The sequence below is a fragment of the Nerophis ophidion genome, linkage group LG19, assembly GCF_033978795.1.
Source record: "Nerophis ophidion isolate RoL-2023_Sa linkage group LG19, RoL_Noph_v1.0, whole genome shotgun sequence".
Classification (NCBI taxonomy): Eukaryota; Metazoa; Chordata; class Actinopteri; order Syngnathiformes; family Syngnathidae; genus Nerophis; species Nerophis ophidion.
In genome coordinates this window covers 7,209,504-7,236,794 of record NC_084629.1, presented here as the reverse complement: position 1 = coordinate 7,236,794, position 27,291 = coordinate 7,209,504, and the positions used below count along the sequence as shown (strand labels likewise).

The 27,291-nt window shown below is 39.3% G+C and overlaps 1 protein-coding gene across 1 annotated transcript in view; it reads left to right on the top strand.

The window, feature by feature from the left end:
• LOC133537915 (protocadherin-17-like) overlaps positions 1-27,291 on the top strand; it is an 82,468-nt gene that overhangs the window by 27,868 nt on the left and 27,309 nt on the right. The window lies entirely within an intron of this gene.

Below are 27,291 nucleotides of genomic sequence, written 5' to 3'. Positions count from 1 at the left end.
TCTGTAGCAGGTGTGCGGGGCCGTGAGTAGCAGGTGAACTGATGAGTAACCATGGTGACGGACTAAACGGGAAGTAAGCGGAATAGACGGAGAGAAACACAGATGGAAAAATAAACAATGACATGTGAAGATCCGAGTAACGGATCGCAACAGGTCCACCTTTTGCAGCTACTACAGCTTCAACTCATCTGGGAAGGCTGTCCACAAGGTTGCGGAGTGTGTTTATAGGAATTTTCGACCATTCACTGGTAGGTCACAGACTGATGTTTGTCGAGAAGGCCTGGCTCTCAGTCTCTGTTTTAATTCATCCCAAAGGTGTTCTATCGGGTTCAGGTCAGGACTCTGTGCAGGCCAGTCAAGTTAAACTTAAAGCTAAAGTACCAATGAGTGTCACACACACAGTACATGTGGCGAAATTATTCTCTGCATTTGACCCATCACTCTTGATCACCCCCTGGGAGGTGAGGGGATCAGTGGGCAGCAGCCGTGCCGCGCCCGGGAATCATTTTTGGTGATTTAACCCCCAATTTCAACCCTTGATGCTGGGTACAAAGCAGGGAGGTAATGGGTCCCATTTTATAGTTCATCCACACTAGACTCTGTCATCCATGTCCTTATGGACCTTGCTTTACTGGTGCACAGTCATGTTGGAAAAGGGAAGGGGCCCGCCCCAAACTGTTCCCACAAGGTTGGGAGCATGGAATTGTCCAAAATGGTTTGGTATCCTGGAGCAACTAACTTCTAACTCCTGAAAAAAAACAACTCCACAACATAATTCCTCCTCCACCAAATTCCACACTCATCACAACGCAATCCGAAATATACCGTTCTCCTGGAAATCTCCAAACCCAGACTCGTCCATCAGATTGCAGGATGGAGAAGCGTGATTCATCACGCCAGAGAACGAATCCCCACTGCTCTAGAGTCCAGTGGCGACGTGCTTTACACCAGTGGTCCCCAACCACCGGGTCGCACAAGAAATATTAAAAAAAAAAAAAAAAAAAAGTTTACTAAAAATTACTAAATCAACATAAAAAACACAATATATACATTATATATCAATATAGATAAATACAGTCTGCAGGGATACAGTCCGTAAGGACACATGATTGTATTTCTTTATGAAACCCCCCCCCCCCGGTCCGTGGGACAAATTTTCAAGCGTTGACCGGTCCGCAGCTACAAAAAAGTTGGGGACCACTCCATCCCACACTTTGCATTTGACTCAATGATGTATGGCTTAGATGCAGCCGCCCGGCCATGGAAACCCATTCCATGAAACTCCCTGCGTACTGTACGTGGGCTAATTGGAAGGTCACATGAAGTTTGGAGCTCTTTGCACTATGCGCTTCAGCATCCGCTGACCCCTCTCTGTCAGTTTACGTGGCCTACCACTTTGTGGCTGAGTTGCTGTTGTTCCCAAATTCTTCCATTTTCTTATAATAAAGCCGACAGTTGACTTTGGAACATTTAGGAGCGAGGAAATTTCACGACTGGATTTTGTTGCACAGGTGGCATCCTATGACAGTTCCACGCTGGAAATCACTGAAAGCGGCCCATTCTTTCACAAATGTTTGTAGCAACAGTTTTCATGCCTAAGTGTTTGATTTTATACACCTGTGGCCAGGGTTACGTGATTAGGACACCTGATTCTGATCATTAGGATGGGTGGCCAAATACTTTTGGCATTATAGTGTATTTCCGGCGCCTGCCCCTTAAAGTGCCTGTAAGTTATTATCGGTTTGGTTTACAACTAAAAATAGTAATATTCAAGTTTAATTAGGACTGAAATGACCGCCAAGAGTGTAATCACAAATGATTGCCAAGCTTTTTTTTTTTTTTTGCGACCCGCCCGACCTGCTCGGGATTGGTATATTTAGCTGTAGCGCAGACAAACAGCAAATATGAGAGCGAGCCTCGCAGGTGAGATAAAGGATAACGGCGGGCTGGAGTGAGGAGGCGATGGCTTTCATTTGCTTGTACGAGCCTTGGAGGAGAACGGCTCTGGTCATCGAGCCCCAATGCGTTACTTTCCACACCATTTACATCGCTATGAACTGCCTGCACGCGGCGGGCTCCAGAGGGCACGGGCAAAAAAACGCTCTTGTGGCCGCCAGAGAGCGAGAGAGTGAGAGAAAAAGAGGGAGTGTGAATCCCTCCCCTGTCCATGTGCGCGCGCTGTGGGGAATTATGGCAGACCTCGCTTGTCTCCGTGGGAGGTGTAAATTCAATCACCATTTTTTTATTTTTTTTGCAGCACATTTCTTGAAAGTGATTGAGCGCAGGTTCAATCATACAGCGAGATATTGAAAGAGATGTCTTGCACATGCACGTCGACACAATATTTACTGTACGTGGCGGCCGCCCGGTGCGGCGCCTGTAAGATAAGGGCCATGTCGAGTGGTGGCGCACGGCAATTAATAACGGGGGCCGCTTTACTTTGTAGGAGGTTGAAAAGGTCATGTGATTTAATAAATACAGGGTATATACATATAACGTATTTCCTTGAATTGCCGCCAGGGCGCTAACTAATTTAAAACCTCTTCTCACTCCGGCGCTTACCAAAGGCATGCGGTAAAAGTAAGCATGCGCTAATTATTTTAAAACTTCTTCTCACTCCGGCACTTACCAAAGGTATGCAGTATAAATTTGAGTGTGATGTAAGCTTGGACCTTAAATCCTACTGAATAGCTCTTAATCTTCTTCCCTTTATGCGATTTCAAATGACCGGTATTGAAATCAGCCCATTCCCTTTTGAAAATGATGACGTCACGAGTTTGAACAGGTAGGTAATACTAAGCATGCGCTAATTATTTTTGGGAAGCGAGTTTGACCCGGCAGTAATTCAAGGCAGGCGCAATTCAAGGAAATACGGTATAATATATACATATATATATATATATATATATACATACAGTGGGGCAAAAATGTAAACAAACGCCATTGGTGGATCTACACCTAACATCCACTGTAATGATACCAAGTACAGGTGCGTATATAGTCGATGCTACTATGATGACGTTGATATTTTTTGGCATCACAGCATATTTCGTTTTTTAAAAATGTATATTATGTTTACAATTTTTAATAACTTTTATAACTTTTAATTTTCCTGAGGGAACTCTACTGAAGAAATCAATAAAGTACTATTTATCTATCTACTGTGGGGCGAAAAGTATTTAGTCAGCCACCGATTGTGCAAGTTCTCCCACTTAAAATGATGACAGAGGTCTGTAGTTTTCATCATAGGTACACTTCAACCGTGAGAGACAGAATGTGAAAAAAAAAAAAATCGAGGAATTCACATTGTAGGAATTTTAAAGAATTTATTTGTAAATTGTGGTGGAAAATAAATATTTGGTCAACCATTCAAAGCCCTCACTGATGGAAGGAGGTTTTGGCTCAAAATCTCACGATACATGGCCCCATTCATTCTTTCCATAACACGGATCAATCGTCCTGTCCCCTTAGCAGAAAAACAGCCCCAAAGCATGATGTTTCCACCCTCATGCTTCACAGTAGGTGTGGTGTTCATGGGATGCAACTCAGTATTCTTCTTATTACAAACACGACGAGTTGAGTTTATACGAAAAAGGATACATGGATGATACAACAGAGGATTGGTAGAATGTCATGTGGTCAGATGAAACCAAAATAGAAATTTTTGGTATAAACTCAACTCGTCATATTTGGAGGAAGAAGAATACTGAGTTGCATCCCAAGAACACCACACCTACTGTGAAGCACGGGGATGGAAACATCATGCTTTGGGTCTTTTTTTCTGCTAATGGGACAGGACGGCTGATCCGTGTTAAGGAAAGAATGAATGGGGCCATTTATCAAGAGCTTTGAATGGTTGACCAAATACTTATTTTCCACCATAATTTACAAATAAAATCTTTAAAATTCCTACAATATGAATTCCTGGATTATTTTTCACATTCTGTCTCTCACAGATGAAGTGTACCTATTATGAAAATTACAGACCTCTGTCATAATTTTAAGTGGGAGAACTTGCACAATCGGTGGCTGACTAAATACTTTTTTGCCCCACTGTATATATATATCCTTCCATCCATTTTCTACCGCTTATTCCCTTTGGGGTCGCGGGAGGCTCGAGAGCCGCGGGTTGCTGACCCCCGGACACAAAGGAAAGTACGTGAATAATTACACATGAAGTAATCATGTTCAATCAACATTTCAGTTTGCACAGACTAAAAAAAACAATGCAAAGTTTGGCTCTCATGCCGCTAACTTAATGCTAACACTAAACGGATGAGCCATTTGACAGGCTAAAGGGAATTAGCAGTGCGATCGTTTTGAACTTGTAACAAAAGTCAAGCAAATTACATTTTAATGCAGCAAAATTGACAAGATGCAAAGCAAATGCATTTCTGTTTACAAGTTGTGTGTGTGTGTGTTCTGGCAGTTCCGACTTAATGGGGACATCACTCTGTTTACACACCTTTAGGGGGACTTCCGACAGTATGGGGACCAAAAAACAGGTCACTTAAAGGGGAATCTTTTTAAATGATAGTCAGATCCATTCTGAAGATGCCTAAGTGTTTTTTAAGCTTTGGCCCATAAAACATGTTTACTGGTTGGTTTGAGTGTGAGAGATTTGCTTATACATTGAAGTGGTGAAACTTCCTAAAAGAGGAAAGCTGTGATGCTGTATTCTGAGGATCATGTCATATTTAATTTGAACTTTTTTTTTTTTTTTTTTTTAAATGGTCCTCATTACTCATGTACAAATTTGTGTGAATCATGCAAAGTTATTTAAATGTGGTGCCCATGAACCATATTAACTCTTTTTCCCCAGGGTCCCCAGTAAGGATGATCAGCCCATTACTTCATCAATCCAGAGATTTAAAGACGTGTATGAGCTAACTGGGCAGTGGCCATTGTACCTCATTTTTTTTTATGCCTCCACAACCTGTTGAAAGGGTGGTCCCCACGAGTACTGATCGAAAACTTGGTCCCCATTCCAAATGATAACCAGTGCTTGTGTGTTTATGCTGCGTAGCCACAGAAGTCTTTTGCAAAAATTTCAAACCACTTAAAGCTTTGTCACTTTTTTCTGGAACATTAAACATTGATCACTTGCATCGCGAAATATAATGAAACAAAACAACAAATCCAATTATTCACATGCAGTTTACCTGTAAACAAAGGTTTTTGTCCTGAAAAACAAAGCTTTTTAAAAGTTGAAGTTAAAGTACCACTGATAGTCACACACACACTAGGTGTGGTGAAATCGCTGTGACGCTTAGCCGGCATCGTGCTGTGAGTTTGTTCTCTCAAGGATGCAGTCGGATATGGACACAGCATGAAGGTAGGAAATTAAGATTTATTTACACTAACAAAAGAAACTAAGAACAGAAACACTTGCACAAGGCACTAAAGACAAAACAAACAGAACTAGCATGGGAGCTAGAAGGAACTAAAGGCGCTAGCATGTGAGCTAGGGAATAAACAAAGGAATAGCGTGGAAGCTGACAAGTACAAAAATAGTCTTTACCACAATCGGGAATCAGCGTCATCACCTGTTGCATTGAACAGAAATTAGAATGCGAGAGCGAGTAACGAAAAAGGCAGGCTTAAATAAGGAGAGTCATTACGAGGCAGGTGCGCGTCAAAAACAAAAGGCAGGTGACACTAATGTGTAACTATGGCAACGGAGCAAAACAGGAAGTGCCACCAGGAACTAAGGAAGTCAAATAACAGAACACAAAGACAGAGCACAAACAGAATATGACATGATCCAAGTAGCGGATCATGACACTCGCCCTCGCATTTGACCTATCCCCCCGTTTCACCCCCTGGGAGGTGAGGGGAGCAGTGAGCAGCAGTGATGGCCGCGCTCGGGAATCATTTTGGGGAATTTGAAAAGGTTTTTCAAAAACTCCACACAAAAACGCTGTCATAAGAAATGCGTGACATGAAGTCTTGTTTTTAAACCTTATTTAAGGATTGAACATGGAATTATTGACTCAATGGTGTCCATGAAAGTAGCAGATAATATACACAGGCGGTTATACAAAAAATATAAAATGTTTCCTGGACTCCTTGTAAATGTGCACTGATTTTAAAGATAATTCTCACATAAATGTGAGAATTAATGGACAGAAGGTTTGTAATGTGTGACCAAGTTATCTGTGGCCTTTTTTTAGGCTTCTGATTCATGACGGCAGGTGAATATGTTTTTAATGAATTTCATTGCCATCCAAGCCTTACAAATATCACAACTTGGAGAGTAAATGCGACGTATTTTGAAGCAGCTTGACCGTAGCCTTCAAACAAGTAAGAGTAAGTGTAGAGTTTGTGCAAAAAATACCGTATTGCTTTTCTGTCCTTGGCTGTTCCACTCGTTCAAATAGAGATATAGGAAAGAGCGTTCATAGAGTCCCAAAAGAAGTGGTTCATAAAGGTAATAAAGTCAGGGGAAAAAAAAGAAAGTGTTGAAGGAAATAGCTCTTGAAAATATCACTTTCATCATTTTGTGGAATATAATGCTTGTGTCTGCAGCAATCACTTTGTAAAATGTTTGCTCGATCATTAGATTTATTTGAAAAACAATCTATGGCGCAATTGAGGTTATTCTCTATATATGTACAGTTGTGGTCAAAAGTTTACATACACTTGTAAAGAACATAATGTCATGGCTGTCTTGAGTTTGCCATTATTTCTATAATGCCTATTTTTTGTGATAGGAGCACATACTTGTTGGTCACCCAAAAAAAAAAAATCAGGAAGTTTGGTTCTCTTATGAATTTATTATGGGTCTACTGAAAATGTGACCAAATCTGCTAGGTTACAAGTTTCACTGCAATACGGTGCTTTTGGTAGTGAATTTTTGACCACTCCTCTTGACAAAATTGGTGCAGTTCAGCTAAATGTGTTGGTTTTCTGACATGGACTTGTTTCTTCAGCATTGTCCGCACGTTTAAGTCAGCACTTTGGAAAGGCCATTACAAAATCTTATTTCCAGCCTGATTTAGCCATTCCTTCACCACTTTTGATGTGTGTTTGGGGTCATTGTCCTGTTGGAACACCCAACTGCACCCAAGACCCAACCTCCGAGCTGATGATTTTAGGTAATCCTGGAGAATTTGAAGGTAATGCTCGTTTTGCATTGTCCCATTTACTTTCTGTAAAGCACCAGTTCCATTGGTGGCAAAACAGGCCCAGAGCATAATACTACCACCACCATGCTTGACGGGAGGTATGGTGTTCCTGGGATTAAAGGCCTCTCCTTTTCTCCTCCAAACATATTGCTGGGTATTGTGGCCAAACAGCTCAATTTTTGTTTCATCCGACCATAGAACTTTCCTCCAGAAGGTCTTATCTTTTGACCACGGCTGTATATGTTTTCAGACTCAGAATCAGAATCAGACATACTTTATTAATCCCCGAGGGGAAATTATAATTTTAAGCACTTTTAGAGCATTTTAGAGCAGAACTAAACGTAAAGTAAGGACGTCACATTCATTTATGTCCTTTTGTGGTTTCTATGCCTAAATATAACCACAAAGACCCGGTTGTCCAAATAAACTAACGTCATGTTAAGTCCCAGTAATAAATACTGCGATTGTTGGTCCAATCCTCCGTATTTGCGTGTCAATTTTTATAACAGAAACTAAAAGCTTAGTAGTGTTTTGCAGGAAACTAAGCCATGTGATGTCAGATGAAACAAAAATCTGTTGGGCCACAATACCCAGCAATATGTTTGAAAGAGAAAAAATGAGGCCTTTAATCCAAGGAACACCATACCTCCCGTCAAGCATGGTGGTGGTAGTATTAGGCTCTGGTCTTGTTTTGCTGCCAATGGAACTAATGCTTTACAGAGAGTAAATGGGACAGTCAAAAAGGAGGATTACCTCCAAATTCTTCAGGACAACCTAAAATCAGCCCTGAGGTTGTGTCTTGGGTGCAGTTGGGTGTTCGACCAGGTCAATGACCCTAAACACACGTTGTGGAGAGGCGGAGCAAAGCAAAGCAAAATGTGACAGTTGCTTGCATTCGTCAAGGAACGACATCTTGCTTTGCAGGTTTGACTCTTGTTTATTTTCAATAACACAAGCTTTGTCTTTTGGTCGGATGGCTTTTCAGCTGCTCCTCTCCGCTGCTCGCTCACGGTCCGCTTTTCAGCCACCGTCGTCGACGTCCGCGTCTGCTCTTTGGCGTGCTTGCTTTTCCGTTGCTGCTGCGGGCTCTCCTCCTTCTCCCCATTTATGCAGCGTGAGGAGAAATGTAATTGGGACCCCGGTGCCCGATCCACGCACCTGCATTCAACTGCGGCGTCACTTCCTGCCATGTCCCGCCTCTCCGCTGCATTCTCCGCCTCCTCGCCGCCCCGCCTCTCCACACACGTAAACAGTGGTAAAGGAATGGCTAAATCAGGCTAAAATTAAGTCCTGACTTAAACGTGTGGACAATGCTGAAGAAACAAGTCCATGTACGAAAATCAACAAATTTAGCTAAACTGCACCAATTTTGTCAAGAGGAGCGGTCAAAAAATTCAACCATAAGCGTGTGGATGGCTACCAAAAGCTCCTTATTGCTGTGAAACTTGCCAAGGGACATATAAACAAATATTAACTTTGCTGACCAACAAGTGTGTGCTCCAATCACTCTATTACAAAAAAAATAAGAGTTGTAGAAATGATTGAGAACTCAAGACAGCCATGACATTATGTTCTTTATAAGTGTACGTACACTTTTGATCACGTCTGTATATGTTATATTTTATTATTGCTACTACGGTACATTTTTTTGTCTACTTTATACCTGCATTATCCTTTCCATCCTTTGTAACTTTCTGGAGCAATTTCCATTGTGGATCATTAAAGTTTGTCTAAGTCCAAGTCTAAGTCTATAGATCTTGGGTGTCAAACTCTGGCCCGCGGGTACAATTTCATTTGGCCCTTGAGGCAATATCAAATTAACATTAGAGCTGGCTTGCCGGTACTATTTGAATTTAAATATTTATTTCAAACCTGCACAGTACAAATAAACAGTTTTTTTTTGTTTTGTTTTTTCTATAAAGGCACTGCCTTTAGCGTTGTCTACAATATGTTGTCACGTCCACTTTTCCTCCATACAAACAGCGTGCCGGCCAAGTCACATGATGTATAAGACTTGTACACACACTTAAGTGAATGCCACGCATACTTGCTCAACAGCCATACAGGTCAGACTGAGGGTCAAACAACTTTAACACTGTTACAAATATGCGCCACACTGTGAACCCACACCATACAAGGATGACTAACACATTTCGGGAGAACATCCGCACCGTTACACAACATAAACACAACAGAAAAAATACCCAGAAGCCCTTGCAGCACTGACTGCCATTTTTATTTTAAGATTTATTAGCCTGTGGAAAAATATAGTGATATTTACTCCAGAAGGCTGCAAATAGAAAAGAGGCATAAATGTTTTATTTAAATTGTATTTTTTTGACAATTTTTTTTTTCGTTTGTTTTTTGAATGTTGATTTTGCACTATTAAGTTATATAATTATTGCTTGTTCCATATTCATTGTTCAAGCAAATCAGTGTAGCAAACTGAGCAATAAGTAACAATTTATTCATGCACTTTCTCTTGTTACTTCAAGGCTTGAATGTTTGATTCATTCATTATTGTTATTTTATTTTCAAATGTATTATTAGCCTGTGGACCAATTTTATTTTGATATTTACCTCAGATAGAAAAGAGGCACTCAATTTGTATTTAAATTTTATTTGATATGCCATTGATATTTTTCATTATTATTATTTGAAACTGGATTTTGCATGTCACTATTAAGTTATATAAGCCTTGTTTGTTCAATATTCAATGCAAAACTTGTTTAAAAAGTTAATTTGTTCAACCCTTGGCCCGCGGCTTTGTTCAGTTTAAAATTTTGGCCCACTCTGTATTTGACTTTGACACCCCTGCTATAGATGGTATCCTTCTAAAAAAAAAAAAAAAAAAAAAAAAAAAAAAAAATGATGTCCCTGATTCGTATCCGTAACCACTCGAATCATATCGTTGCTGAAACAAATCGTTACAGCCCTAATGTTGACATAAAACCTCATTATCCCAGTACTACCATAACTCCAATGGGTGAGAAAGAGCAAACTGGTCCGGCTATCAACATTTTACGATTCCCTCCTAAATTCCCACGGGATTATGCGGAACGGCGACGCCTCGCGATGCAGATGAAAGATTTTCATGACGGCCCCATCCGACTCCATGTGTCTTTTTCGCACACTCTTATGCACATTTCATGAGTTATGAAAGCCCCCGTTTTATAGGTTTTGACAAAACAGCGCTGCCGAAAATAGAGACATTGCAAAAAAAAACAACTTTGGCTGCCAACACAAAAAAAAGCTGGTGGGTTAAGTAGTATTGCTTTCATATCTTTTACCTTTGCCATGCCTGCAGTCTGCCGGCTGCTTTGATACAGGTAATATATGCACCTGGAGTGAAGCTTCCACCATCATGCACCCTGAATATTTATTCCCTCTCGCAGGCGCCAGATGCACTGTGGGTATGTTGCTAGGCCTTCTCTCATTCTATTTATAATGGGCGTGCACCCTCTTTGTTTTCTCCCCCCCCCATTTACCCAAATACGATGTGATAGACTTTCATTCTTATTGTTTGAATGCTTCAAAGCATTCACACATATGGTTTTCTACACCAAAATTCAGCTATTTCTTATTATTATTATTCTTCTCCAGATTTTGGCGCGTTCAACCTTCCACATTTTTCACCCGATTCAAACCGTTCCAACTTCAAACTGTTCAACCCATTCGGGAATTGTGGGATTTCCCTGGACGTATTCCAAAAAAATCCCACATTTCCCAGAATTTCATGTTTTCCGGGACATTTTTCCCCATTCAAAAATTAATTGGCCATCCACCATTTCCACATATTTCAACCTATTAAAGGCATTCCACCTTCAACACTTTCCACCATCCTGGAAATTCAAACTACCTTTTTTTAAAGTTCAAAAAAATTCCACGATTTCCCATAATTCCAGGTTTTCCGGGACATTTTTCCCTTTCGAAATGAATTGGTCTTCCACCATTTTCACATATTTCAACCTATTCAAACCCTTCCACCTTCAACACTTTCCACCATCCTGGAAATTCAAACTACCCTTTTTCCAAGTTAAAAAAATATTACAGAATTTCCCAAATTTACAGTTTTTCTGGGACATTTTTCCCTTTCGAAATTAATTGGTCTTCCACCATTCTCACATATTTCAACCTATTCAAACCATTACACCTTCAACACATTCCACCATCCTGGGAATTAAAACTAACATTTTTTCCAAGTTAAAAAAAATTCCAAGATTTCCCAAAATTACAGTTTTTCCGGGACATTTTTCCCTCTCAAAATGAATTGGCCATCCACCATTTCCACATATTTCAACCTATTCAAAGCATTCCACCTTCATCACTTTCCACCATCCTGGAAATTCAAACTACCATTTTTTCAAGTTCAAATAAATTCCACGATTTCCCAAAATTCCAGGTTTTCTGGGACATTATTCCCCATTCAAAAAAAATTGGCCATCCACCATTTTCACATATTTCAACCTATTCAAACCCTTCCACCTTCAACACTTTCCACCATCCTGGAAATTCAAACTACCCTTTTTCCAAGTTAAAAAAATATTACAGAATTTCCCAAATTTACAGTTTTTCCGGGACATTTTTCCTTTTCGAAATTAATTGGTCTTCCACCATTCTCACATATTTCAACCTATTCAAACCATTACACCTTCAACACATTCCACCATCCCGGGAATCAAAAGTAACATTTTTTCCAAGTTAAAAAAAATTCCAAGATTTCCCAAAATTACAGTTTTTCCGGGACATTTTTCCCTCTCAAAATGAATTGGCTATCCACCATTTCCATATATTTCAACCTATTCAAAGCATTCCACCTTCAACACATTCCACCATACTGGAAATTCAAATTAACCTTTTTTCACGTTTAAAAAAATTCCAGGATTTCCCAGAATTTCATGTTTTCCGGTACATTTTTCTCCTTTCAAAATTAATTGGCCATCCACAATTTCCTCATATTTCAACATATTCAAACCATTCCACCTTCAACACATTCCACCATCCTGGAAATTCAAACTACCATTTTTTCAAGTTCAAAAAAATTCCACGATTTCCCATAATTCCAGGTTTTCCGGGACATTTTTCCCTTTCGAAATGAATTGGTCTTCCACCACTTTCACATATTTCAACCTATTCAAACCCTTCCACCTTCAACACTTTCCACCATCCTGGAAATTCAAACTACCCTTTTTCCAAGTTAAAAAAAAATTACAGAATTTCCCAAAATTACAGTTTTTCCGGGACATTTTTCCCTTTCAAAATGAATTGGCCATTCACCATTTCCACATATTTCAACCTATTCAAAGCATTCCACCTTCAACACATTCCACCATACTGGAAATTCAAATTAACCTTTTTTCACGTTTAAAAAAATTCCAGGATTTCCCAGAATTTCATGTTTTCCGGTACATTTTTCTCCTTTCAAAATTAATTGGCCATCCACAATTTCCTCATATTTCAACATATTCAAACCATTCCACCTTCAACACATTCCACCATCCTGGAAATTCAAACGACCCTTTTTTCCAAGTTAAAAAAAAATTCCAGGATTTTCCATAATTCCAAATTTTCCAGAACATTTTTCCCCATTGAAAATAAATCGGCCATCCACCATTTCCTCATATTTCAACCTATTCAAACTGTTCCACCTTCAACACATTGCATCATACTGGAAATTCAAACTACCCATTTTCCAAGGTCAAAAAAATTCCAGGATTTCCCAGAAATCCAGGTTTTCCAGGACTATTTTCCCATTCAAAATGAATCGGCACTCCACCATTTCCACATAATTCAACCTATTAAAACCATTCCAACTTCACTATATTCCGCCATCCTGGAAATTCAAATGACTCTTTTTCCAAGTTAAAAAAAATCCAGGATTTCGTAAAATTCCAGGTTTTACGGGATATTTTTTAAATTTAAAATGAATTGGCCATCCACCATTTCCACATATTTCAACCTATTCAAAGCATTCCACCTTCAACACATTCCACCATACTAGAAATTCAAATGAACCTTTTTTCAAGTTCAAAAAAATTCCAGGATTTCCCAGAATTTCATGTTTTCCGGTACATTCTTCTCCATTCAAAATGAATTGGCCATCCACCATTTCCTCATATTTCAACCTATTCAAACCATTCCACCTTCAACCAATTCCACCCTACTGGAAATTCAAACTACCCTTTTTCCAAGTTCAAGAAAATTCCAGGATTTCCGGGACATTTTTAACCATTCAAAATGAATTGGCCATCCACCATTTCCTCATATTTCAACCTATTCAAACCGTTCCACCTTCAAAACATTCCACCATCCTGGAAATTCAAACCACCCTTTTTCCAAGTTCAAAAAAATTCCATGATTTCCCAGAATTCCAGGTTTTCTGGGACATTTTTCCCCACTCAAAATTAATTGGCCATCTACCATTTCCACATATTTCAACCTATTCAAAGCATTCCAACTTCAACACATTCTACCATCCTGGAAATTCAAATTAACCTCTTTTCAAGTAAAAAAAAATTCCAGGATTTCATGTTTTCCGGTAAATTTTTCTCCTTTCAAAATTAATTGGCCATCCACTATTTCCACATATTTCAACCTATTCAAACCATGCCACCTTCAACACTTTCCACCATCCCGGAAATTAAAACTACCGTTTTTTTCAAGTTAGAAAAAAAATTACAGGATTTCCCAAAATTACAGTTTTTCCGGGATATTTTTCCCTTTCGAAATGAATTGGTCTTCCACCATTCTCACATATTTCAACCTATTCAAACCATTACACCTTCGACACATTCCACCATACTGGAAATTCAAATGAACCTTTTTTCAAGTTTAAAACAATTCCAGGATTTCCCAGAATTTGTTTTCCGGTACATTTTTCTCCATTCAAAATGAATCGGCCATCCACCATTTCCTCATATTTTAACCTAATCAAACCATTCCACCTTCAACAAATTCCACCATACTGGAAATTCAAACTGCCCTTTTTCCAATTTCAAAAAAAATTCCAGGATTTCCCAGAAATCCAGGTTTCCCGGGACATTTTCCCCCATTCAAAATTAATTGGCCATCCACCATTTCTTCATATTTCAACCTATTCAAATCATCCCATCTTCAACAAATTCAACCATCCTGGAAATTCAAACTACCCTTTTTCCAAATTCAATAAAATTCCAGGATTTCCCAGAAATCCAGGTTTTCCGGGACATTATTCCCTTTCAAAATGAATTGGCCATCCACCATTTCCACATATTTCAACCTATTCAAACATTCCACCTTCCACAAATTCCACCATCCTGGAAATTCAAACTCCCCTTTTTCCAAGTTCAAGAAAATTCCAGGATTTCCTAGATTTCCAGGACATTTTTCCCCATTCAAAAGGAATTGGCCATCCACCATTTCCACATATTTCAACCTATTCAAACCATTCCAACGTCAACACATTCCACCATCCTGGAAATTAAAACTATCCTTTTTCTAAGTTCCAAAAAATTCCAGGATTTCCCAGAATTACAGTTTTTCCGGGACATTTTTCCCTTTGAAAATGAATCGGCCATCCATTCCACCTTCAACACATTGCACCATACCGGAAATTCAAACTACCCGTTTTCCAAGTTCAAGAAAATTCCAGGATTTCCCAGAATTCCAGGTTTTCCGGGACTATTTTCCCATTCAAAATGAATCGGCACTCCACCATTTCCACATAATTCAACCTATTAAAACCATTCCAACTTCACTACATTCCGCCATCCTGAAAATTCAAATTACTCTTTTTCTAATTAAAAAAAAATCCAGGATTTCGGAGAATCCCAGGTTTTCCGGGATATTTTTTAAATTTAAAATGAATTGGCCATCCACCATTTCCACATATTTCAACCTATTCAAAGCATTCCACCTTCAAAACATTCCACCATACTGGAAATTCAAACTAACGTTTTTCCAAGTTTAAGAAAATTCCAGGATTTCCCAGAATTCCAGGTTTTTTCGGGACATTTATCCCATTCAAAATGAATTGGCCATCCACCATTTCCACATATTTCAACCTATTCAAAGCATTCCACCTTCAACACACTCCGCCATACTGGAAATTCAAATTAAACTTTTTTCAAGTTCAAAAAAATTCCAGGATTTCCCAGAATTTCTTGTTTTCCGGTACATTTTTCTCCATTCAAAAGGAATTGGCCATCCACCATTTCCACATATTTCAACCTATTCAAACGATTCCACCTTCAACACATTCCACCATCCCGGAAATTAAAACTACCCTTTTTTCCAAGTTAAAAACAACTCCACGATTTCCCAGAATTCTAGGTTTTCCGGGGACGTTTTTCCCTTTCGAAATGAATTTGACATCCACCATTTCCACATATTTCAACCTATTCAAACCATTACACCTTCAGCACATTCCACCATCCTGGAAATTCAAACTACACTTTTTTTAATTTCTAAAAATAATTCCAGGATTTCCCAGAATTCCTGATTTTCCAAAGCCCTATATCCAACCTTTTTTCTGCCGACTACCCCTTCCACATTTTTCAACCCACTTCAACCGTTCCATCATCTAAACATTCCCCTTAAGGAGAAAAAACAAAGTTGTTTTTTGGACTGGAAAAATTCCCGCATTTACCGAAATTCCAGGAATTCCGTGTTACCAATTCTTAATTCAACATCTTACTACTATAAAATATCTCGACCGATTTGAAACATTACAACAACCATTTAAATTAATTTACACCATTAAAGTTTTTTATCATTTTTAAAAAAAAAAAACGCTTTTCCCTAAACTCACAATTTTTAGGGAAATACCCATTTTCCCGAATTCAAATTGAAATGGCCGTTTTTCAAACTTCCGCGATTCCCACATTCTTCAACCCATTCAAAGCATTCCACCTTCAACACATTCCGCCGTTCTAGAAATTCAAACTACCCTTTTTCCAAGTTAAAAAAAAATTACCGGATTTTCCCTAAATTCCCAAATACTATTCAGTCCTTCAACATTTCTTGCCCGATATAAACAATTCCAACACCGACCAATTCAGCTCATTCAAGACATTCATGCTCCTAATCATTTTCCAAAAATTTTGCTTTCCCAAAATTCCCAAATTTCCAGGAACTTCCCATTAAAATGAATGGGATGTTTTCCCAAGTTGCACAATTCCCACATTTTTCAACCTTTTCAAACCACTCCAACATCAACAAATTCCACTCATCCCGGTCATTCAAACTAACACTTTTCCGAGTTAGCATTTCAATTCGGCGTCAGCTCTTCAACATGCCAACATTCAAACTGTTCTTACATTCTTACTACAAACCCTGTTTCCGTACGAGTTGGGAAATTTAGTTTGATGTAAATATAAACGGAATACAATGATTTGCAAACTATTTTCAACCCATATTCAGTTGAATATGCTACAAAGACAACATATTTGATGTTCAAACTGATAAACTTTTTTTTTTTTTTTTTTTTGCAAATCATCAACTTTTAAATTTGATGCCAGCAATGCGGGCCTTGGAAAGGTGGCAATAAATACTGATAAAGTTGAGGAATGCTCATCAAACACTTATTTGGAACATCCCACAGGTCTGCAAGCTAATTGGGAACAGGTGGGTGCCATGATTGGGTATAAAAATAGTTCACCAAAAAATGCTCAGTCGTTCACAAGAAAGGATGGGGCGTGAGCAAATAGTCAAACAGTTTAAGAACAATGTTTCTCAAAGTGGAATTGCAAAAAATTTGGGGATTTCAACATCTATGGTCCATAATATCATCAAAAGGTTCAGAGAATCTGGAGAAATCACTCCACGTGAGCGGCATGGCCAGAAACCAACCAACATTAAATGACCGTGACCATTGATCCCTCAGACAACACTGTATCAAAAACCGACATCAATCTCTAAAGGATATCACCACAGTGGCTCAGGAAAGCTTCAGAAAACCACTGTCACTAAATACAGTTTGTCGCTACATCTGTAAGTGCAAGTTAAAGCTCTACCATGCAAAGCGAAAGCCATTTATCAACAACGTCCAGAAATGCCGCAAATCATTGTATTCCGTTTGTATTTACATCCAACACAATTTCCCAACTCATATGGAAACATACTTGCCAACCTTGAGATCTCAGATTTCGGGAGGTGGGGTGGAAGGTTTTGTGGTCGGGGGTTGGGCGAGGGGCGTTGTTGGGGGCTTGGTAAAAGGAGAGGAGTATATTTACAGCTATCCATTCATCCATTTGCTATTGCTTATTCCCTTTGGGGCTGCGGGGGGCGCTGGTGCCTATCTCAGCTACAATCGGGCGGAAGGCGGTGTACACCCTGGACAAGTCGCCACCTAATCGCAGTATGTGTAGAAATCTTTATCTATAACTAAATCACTTGTTTATTTTTTCAACTATTTTTTTATTATTTTTATATCATTTTTCCAAATAGTTCAAGAAAGACCACTACAAACGAGCAATATTTTGCACTGTTATACAATTTAATGAATCAGAAACTGAGGACATAGTGCTGTATTTTACTTTTGTATCTTTTTTTTTTTTCAACCAAAAATGCTTTGCTCTGATTAGGGGGTACTTGAATTAAAAAAAATGTTCACAGGGGGTACATTTCTGAAAAAAGGTTGAGAACCACTGCTCTAAAAGCCGTAGATGTTATTGTCACATATGCATGCACAATAGATGGCAGAATCGTCCTGTTTAAGAGTGTCACAACATTGCTGTTTACGGCAGACTAAGTGCTTTACGGTAGACGAAAACGTGACTGCTGTTGTTGTGTGTTGTGCCTAACAATAAACCCACATAAGAAACCAAGAACTCGCCCTCGATCATTCTACAGTTATAACGTCACTGGGCAGGCAGTCTGATTATTTTGTGGGAAAGCGGACGTGAAAACAGGCTGTCGACATGTCACTTGGGTCCGCATGGAGCTGGAGGGGGCGTGAATTTAGATTTTAGGGAAAGAATTTGTCCCGAGGGGTTTTCGGGAGAGGTGCTGAATTTCCAAAGACTCCCGGAAAATCCGGGAGGGTTGGCAAGTATGTATGGAAAGAGGGTTTGTACATTCTGTGAGCATTTCACTTCAACTTCAACAATGGAGCATTCACACGCAATTCCTTCAGGAATTCGCCTCTTCTAGTTTAATGTGAAGTCCGGGCGCGACGCTGAGATTCAGCCCGGTTTTATTTTCTTCCGATAAGAGATGAAGAAAAAGGAGAAAGCAAGCCAATGGCGGGAACAATGGGATGAAAGCATCCCGGTTTCGTCATCAGCCGTCGTCCTCCACTTTTAATCAAAATAAGTAATAGATCTAAGCTGTGATGTATGCCCCCAAAGCATCCCTGATTATTTATTAATGCACTGCAAGACATGTGACCATTGAAGCCGGTGTTTAAAAAAATAACACCATTAATTTAGGAGGGATAAAATACAAGCTTCGGCCCCCGGAAAAAAAAAAAAAAAATGTGTGACACGATTACTTAGAGGGAGTTTGAAAGGAACAATCACACGATACCTCGGTGTGATTTCCCGGACCTCCTAAGCACGCACATCTCTTCATCAGTATCATCTGGCAGCTCCTCTTCAGTACTGATGGCTGCCATGGAAATGAGCGCAGCATCTTCCTGCCTCGCTTATCGGTCTGCTCTTGTCTATCTGCGAAGGAAAGGGAAAAAAAAAAAAGAAAAAAAAAGAATTGCATTTCTCTGTGGAAGAAAAATGGAGAAACAAATGGCAGAGGAGCGTAATCAGGGGTGTGCACGCTTCAAAGCCGGGCACTCCGATACGTGGAAGGTGTGCCTTTGCCAAATCAAAGCTGGGTTTTTAGGACGTCTCTTTGATGTGGAATGCATTTTGAACTGTTCTCTTGATCTAAGTCACATTATACTGTATGTAATGGCACGGGGTAAAAAAAACAACAAACATAAATCAAAGGCTGGTCATTTAGATTCGGATCAAGCTAGTTTCGTAATACAATAGAAGACAATGTTACATCGAAATGTACCAGCTGCAGTTTAGCCCAATGACGCAGAACATTCAGAATGCAGTGCACACACTTATTTAAACAATCATGTTCTATTGTGCGAGTTTTTCTCGTTTCATTTTTTATTTTTTTCCCGTATCAAAAATTATTCATTCCTTATCATCAGAATCAGAAATATTTTACAAATCCTAGAGAAGAAATTTTTAGCACAATCCCATTCAAAAGTATTATGTTTACCGGGGGGGTATCGACGGCACAAACCACAAAGGGACGTGGAAGATCTATGTGTTATTAAAGTTAAAGTACCAATGATTGTCACACACACACTAGGTGTGGTGAAATTTGTCCTCTGCATTTGACCCATCCCCTTGTTCAGTAGGTAGCAGTGGCGCCGCACCCGGGAATAGTTTTTGGCGATTTAATCCCTAATTCCAACCCTCGATGCTGAGTGCCAAGCAGGGAGGTAATGGGTCCCCTTTTTATAGTATATATATATATATATATATATATATATATATTTTATATATATATATATATATATATATATATATATATATATATATGTATATTGTCATTACATATGGTTAGAGTGTCCGCCCTGAGATCGGTAGGTTGCGAGTTCAAACCCCAGCCGAGTCATACCAAAGACTATAAAAAAAAAATTATAAATATATATATATATATATATATATATATACATATATATATATATATATATATATATATATATATATATATATATATATATACATATATATATATATCTATATATATATATATATATATATATATATATATATATATATATATATATATATATATATATATATATATATATATATATTGTGATTACATATTGTTAGAGTGTCCGCCCTGAGATCGGTAGGTTGCGAGTTCAAACCACGGCCGAGTCATACCAAAGACTATAAAAAGGGGACCCATATATATATATCAGTATTTAGAATTTAATTTCCAGAAAAGTTTCTAGTTTTAAGAGCTATTTACTTATTTTTTGTCATTAACTTTATATCATAATCTTAATTTTAGCATGAATAATTATATTTCTTCTATTCTAGTTTAAAAATGTTAAAAGTGTATCTGTTTCCCACTTACCAGTATTTAGAATTGTATTTTTAGACATTTTACTAGTTTTAAGAACTATTTACATATTTTTAGTCATTGACTTTACATCATGATCTTAATTTTAGCAGGAATCATTAGATTTTTTTGTATTCTAGTTTAAACACGGGGAAACAAATTGAGAAAGTAAAAATTCAAATAAGAGTTCTAGAAATGTCGGTAGTTTTAAGAGCTACTTACTTATTTTTAGGATTCTGTAACTAAAAATTTAAAAATTTCAAGTTGAATAATGCTTGTTTTTTAGATTTATATTCCTAAAATCTACTCGTTTTCTCTTGTATTTTATCTGATCTTTTTTATCGTGTACAACACATGTGTAAACCATCCTTAATCAATTCTGACTATTATTCTAACCAAAAAAACGTCTGCCTATCAAAACAAAGACTTAAGCTGTGCACCACAGGAGTGAGTGTGTCTTTGTGGGAACATCTGCCATTATGTTCCAGGACACGGTCAGGAGTTAGTTGGCTTTAAAATTCCATACGAAGTGGCCTGTCAGTCATTAACTGATATCAACACCGATGCTGCATCACACATGTTCGGGCTGTTCAAAAGTTCAACTTTTGTTTGGCGTTTTAGTTTCGGGTTGAACTTCAAACGACCACACTTGGGTGGTTCGACTTCAAACGATCCACTGTAGGCTGAAGTGCGGTTTTTGTAAACTCACATTAGGTGTCTCAACGATATCAAAGAACCAAAGAGAGTGTGACAACCGACCTCAAATTGAATTCCCTGCGAACATCAAGGCTAACGACCGTGTCAAACTCGTTACCTGGCTAACAACAATGAACTATTGCTTCCCCTTCGCACTTTTTTAAGAGTCACACTTGTTTCTTGTCTAAAAACCTAGAAAACAAATATTAGGGATTTGAATATTTGCAAAACCCAAACACAGTGAAGTTGGCACGTTGTGTAAATCGTAAATAAAAACAGAATACAACGATTTGCAAATCCTTGATAGGTTGATTGGCAACACTAAATGGTCCCTAGTGTGTGAATGTGAGTGTGAATGTTGTCTATCTGTGTTGGCCCTGCGATGAGGTGGCAACTTGTCCAGGGTGTACCCTGCCTTCCGCCCGATTGTGGCTGAGATAGGCGCCAGCGCCCCCCACCACCCCAAAAGGGAATTAGCGGTAGAAAATGGATGGATGGATGGATGCCTACTTATATTCAACTGAATAGACCGCAAAAGACAAGATATTTAATGATGAATCCGAGAAACCTTTTTTTTTTTAACAAATAATCCTTAATTTAGGATTTAATGGCACAGGGGCATTTTTACCACTGTGTTACATGGCCTTTCCTTTTAACAACACTCAGTAAACGTTTGGGAACTGAGGAGACACATTGTTGAAGCTTTTCAAGTGGAATTATTTCCCATTCTTGCTTGATGTACAGCTTAAGTTGTTCAAAAGTCTCTGTTGTGATCATTTAGGCTTCATAACGCGCCACACATTTTCAATGGGAGACAGGTCTGGACTACAGGCAGGCCAGTCTAGTACCTGCACTCTTTTACTTGTAACACGTGGGTTGGCATTGTCTTGCTGAAATAAGCAGGGGCGTCCGTGGTGACGTTGCTTGGATGGCAGCATATGTTGCTCCAAAACCTGTATGTACTTTTCAGCATTAATGGTCCCTTCACAGTTGTGTGAGTTACCCATGCCTTGGGCACTAATACACCCCCATACCATCACAGATGCTGACTTTTGAACGTTGCGCCTATAACAATCCAGATGGTTCTTTTTCTCTTTGTTCCGGGGGACACAACGTCCATAGTTTCCAAAAACAGTTTTAAATGTGGACTCATTAGACCACAGAACGCTTTTCCACTTTGCATCATTCCATCTTAGATGAACTCAGGCACAGCAGAGCCGACAGCATTTCTGGGTGTTGTTGATGCATGGCTTTCGCTTTGCACAGTAGTGTTTTAACTTGCACTTACAGATGTAGCGTTTAACTGTAGTTATTGACAGTGGTTTTCTGAAGTGTTCCTGTGCCCATGTGATGATATCCTTTACACACTGATGTCGCTTTTTCATGCAGTACCGCCTGAGGGTTCAAAGGTCCGTGATATCATCGCTTCCGTGCAGTGATTTCTCCAGATTCTCTGAACATTTTGATGATATTACGGACCGTAGATGGTGAACTCCCTAAATTCCTTGCAATAGCTAGTTGAGAAATGTTGTTCTTAAACTGTTCGACAATTTGCTTACAAAGTGGTGACCTTCGCCCCATCCTTGTTTGTGAATGACTGAGCATTTTTTGGGAAGCTGTTTTTATACCCAATCGTGGCACCCATCTGTTCCCAATCAGCCTGTTCACCCGTGGGATGTTCCAAAAAAGTGTTTGATGAGCATTCTTCAACTTTTTTGCCCCTTGTGCCAGCTTTTTTAAAACCTGTTGCAGGCATCAAATTCCAAATGAGCTAATATTTGCAAAAAATAATGTTTTCCAGTTTGAAGGTTAAGTATTTTGTCTTTGCAGTTTATTCAATTGAATCTACAAACCCAGTTTCCATATGAGTTGGGAAATTGTGTTAGATGTAAATATAAACAGAATCCAATGATTTGCAAATCATTTTCAACCCATATTCAGTTGAATATGCTACAAAGACAACATATTTGATGTTCAAACTGATAAAAAGTTTTTTTGCAAATAATCATTAACTTTAGAATATGATGCCAGCAACATGTGACAAAGAAGTTGGGAAAGCTGGCAATAAATACTGATAAAGTTGAGGAATGCTCATCAAACACTTATTTGCAACATCCCACAGGTGTGCAGGCAAATTGGGAACAGGTGGGTGCCATGATTGGGTATAAAAACAGCTTCCGTGAAATGCTCATTCATTCATAAACAAGGACGGGGCGAGGTACACCCCTTTGTCCACAACTGCGTGAGCAAAGAGTCAAACAGTTTAAGAACAACATTTCTCAACGGTCTATTGCAAGGAATTTAGGAATTTCAACATCTATGGTCCGTAATACCATCAAAAGGTTCAGAGAATCTGGAGAAATCACTGAACATAAGCGATGATATAACCAACTTTCGTTCCCTCAGGCGGTACTGCATCAAAAAGCTACATCAGTGTGTAAAGGATATCACCACATGGGCTCAGGAACACTTCAGAAAACCACTGTCAGTAACTATAGTTTGTCGCTACATCTGTAAGTGCAAGTTAAACTACTATGCAAAGCCAAAGCCATTTATCAACAACACCCAGAAACGCCGCCGGCTTCTCTGGGCCCGAGATAGTCTAAGATGGACTGATGCAAAGTGGAAAAGTGTTCTGTGGTCTGACGAGTCCACATTTCAAATTGTTTTTTGGAAACGATGAACGTCGTGTCATCCGGACCAAAGAGGAAAAGAACCATCAAGACTGTTCTAGGGGCAAAGTTCAAAAGCCAGCATCTGTGATGGTATAGGGGTGCATTAGTGCCCAAAGCATGGGTAACTTACTCATCTGTGAAGGCACCAATAATGCTGAAAAGTACATTCAGGTTTTGGAACAACATATGTTGCCATCCAAGCAACGTTATCACGAACGCCCCTGCTTATTTCAGCAAGACAATACCAAGTCACTTGTAACAACAGCGTGGGTTCATAGTAAAAGAGTGCGGGTACTAGACTGGCCCGCCTGCAGTCCAGACCTGTCTCCCATTTAAAATGTGTGGCGCATTATGAAGCCTAAAATACCACAACGGAGACCCCGGACTGTTGAACAACTTAAGCTGTACATAAAACAAGAATGGGAAAGAATTCCACCTGAAAAGCTTGAAAAATGTGTCTCCTCAGTTCCCAAAGGTTTATTGAGTGTTGTTAAAAGAAAAGGTGATGTAACACAGTGGTGAACATAACCTTTCCCATTTACTTTGCAGCCATGAAGTTAAGTTAATTATTATTTGCAAAAAAAATTAAGTTTATGAGTTTGAACATCAAATTTATTGTCTTTGTAGCGCATTCAATTGAATATGGGTTGAAAAGGATTTGCAAATCATTGTATTCTGTTTTTATTCACGATTTACAACTTGCCAACTTCACAGGTTTTTGGCTTCTTAAAAAAGTCCCCATTTCAAGTTTACTTGTCTTCCTTCAGAGAAGACTGTGTAGGTGAGCTTTGAACGTAAATCCTTAAATTTCCATATGGCAATTCAAGAGACAGCCCCCCTCTGCAAGGGGAATAGGTTGTGTTCACAACCAACCCATGTGGCAACTGAGCTCCTTTTATCCCACTTAAATTATATATTTAATGCCAAAAAATGCAATTTAAAATGTCTAATTAAAATCAGAGTCACTACATCACAGCATATCATAGCAAAGCACATGATACTAAATATGCTGTAATTATACAAAATGATTAAAATGTGATCTTTGCTAGAAAGAGTAGGTATGCAGTGGTCCACTATTGTTTTTGTTGTGATGTAATGGTGCATATTAAAACAATAACTATATATATATATATATATATATATATATATATATATATATATATGAGTGTGAATATTGTCTGTTTATCTGTGTTGGCCCTGCGATGAGGTGGTGACTTTTCCAGGGTGTATTCCACCTTCTGCCCGAGTGTAGCTGAGATAGGCACCCAAAGGGAATAAGCGGTAGAAAATGGATGGATTTATTTTTTTTATTTTTTATTGTTTTACTTTCCAAAACTGTTTCCATTTCCATGTGCCAAAGTTATTGTTGCTGTGTAAGAAGGCTGTCATGAAATCAGCGAAACAAAACGATCGGACCTACAACCCCGACAGATACAGATCCGACCAATATAATTTCGGCTCTATTTAAGATGTGCAGCAAAGCCTGAGAAACATCATCAAACTTCAAAAGAGACTGTCAGAGCGCTTATTTCAAAAGTGGCGTAAAATAGTGAAGACAATTATACATTTTTTATCATGTTTGGTGCTGATAAACACAACCTTTAAGAACAACTAGAACTGTGAGAACTACGGATTAAAATGGTTTAGCATTTAAGTCTCACCTTAAAACTCATTTGTATACTCTAGCCTTTAAATAGACTCCCTTTTTAGACCAGTTGATCTGCCGTTTCTTTTCTTTTTCTTCTATGTCCCACTCTCCTTTGTGGAGGGGGTCCGGTCCGATCCGGTGGCCATGTACTGCTTGCCTGTGTATCGGCTGGGGACATCTCTGCGATGCTGATCCGCCTCCGCTTGGGATGGTTTCCTGCTGGCTCCGCTGTGAACGGGACTCTCGCTGCTGTGTTGGATCCGCTTTGGACTGGACTCTCGCGACTGTGTTGGATCCATTGTGGATTGAACTTTCACAGTATCATGCTAGACCCGCTCGACATCCATTGCTTTCCTCCTCTCCAAGGTTCTCATAGTCATCATTGTCACCGATGTCCCACTGGGTGTGAGTTTTCCTTGCCCTTATGTGGGCCTACCGAGGATGTCGTGGTGGTTTGTGCAGCCCTTTGAGACACTAGTGATTTAGGGCTATATAAGTAAAAATTGATTGATTGATTGATAACCGATACCGGCATCAAACTGCTCCTTTTGAAGACAGCATTCGAAACGATACTAAAAAAATTAAAAACATAACTGTTTTCTTTCATTTCGTTTTGTTTTTACAAAATATTGTGACATGCCAGTTGAACTGAATAGTGATGTAAAATATTTAAAAAGGGAACTGCACTATTTTGGTTGCTGTTGTGCATCATTCACGATCCTTATGTGAGACAAGGAGAATGTAGTCTTCTCCATTTGGCCAAATGTTCTCATCCACATCACATCTTATGTCAGGGGTCACCAACCTTTTTGAAACCAAGAGCTACTTCTTGGGTACTGATTAATGCGAAGGGCTACCAGTTTGATACACACTTAAATAAATTGCCAGAAATAGCCAATTTGCTCAATTTACCTTTAATAAATAAATCTATATATATATATAGGGTCACCTGTGCAAAGATCCTTTAGTACAAACAGCAGGGGGTCCATTGTCTGGCGGTGGTTTGGCTTCAAGCGGGAAGGTGTCGAACAGACAACCGTAACTTGTCAAGTGTGGGGCAAAAGTGCCATCCATCCATCCATCCATCATCTTCCGCTTATCCGAGGTCGGGTCGCGGGGGCAACAGCCTAAGCAGGGAAGCCCAAACTTCCCTCTCCCCAGCCACTTCGTCTAGCTCTTCTCGGGGGATCCCGAGGCGTTCCCAGGCCAGCCGGGAGACATAGTCTTCCCAACGTGTCCTGGGTCTTCCCCGTGGCCTCCTACCGGTTGGACGTGCCCTAAACACCTCCCTAGGGAGGCGTTCGGGTGGCATCCTGACCAGATGCCCTAACCACCTCATCTGATGAGGTGGGGCAACAGTGTTGCTACAAAAAGTAGCATTACTGCTAATGTTTAGCATCATTTGAAAAAGTCACCTGCTCGAGAAATGAAGAGTGCTAACTCCGCATGTCAACATCACTCCAACAAAATGCCGAGGCGACCATTTCCACATCAACACCGTATGAAAAAAATTTCAACAACACGAGGAGATAACGTCCGCAGTAACCTGCCACATAGCAATTTGATTCCCTATCATGCAGCTCGTTTTTATTTGACGGTTATTGAAATATACTGTGTGACATCATGCACAAAAATGCACTTTATTTGTTTTAAATTACTAATCTTAGTGACATCATGCACAAAAGTGCACTTTATTTGTTTTAAACTACTTATCTTAGTGACATCATGCACAAAAGTGCACTAATAGCTTGTTTTAAAATGTCTCTGATAATCTTGCACTTTATGTTTTGGAAATGACATGAATGTTTTTGCCACTGGCCGTGCGCGACCCGGGGGTCCCTGGTTCGATCCCCGCCTAGTACCAACCTCGTCACGTCCGTTGTGTCCTTGAGCAAGACACTTCACCCTTGCTCCTGATGGGTGCTAGTTGGCGCCTTGCATGGCAGCTCCCTCCATCAGTGTGTGAATGTGTGTGTGAATGGGTAAATGTGGAAGTAGTGTCAAAGCGCTTTGAGTACCTTGAAGGTAGAAAAGCGCTATACAAGTACAACCCATTTATTATTTATATATATAT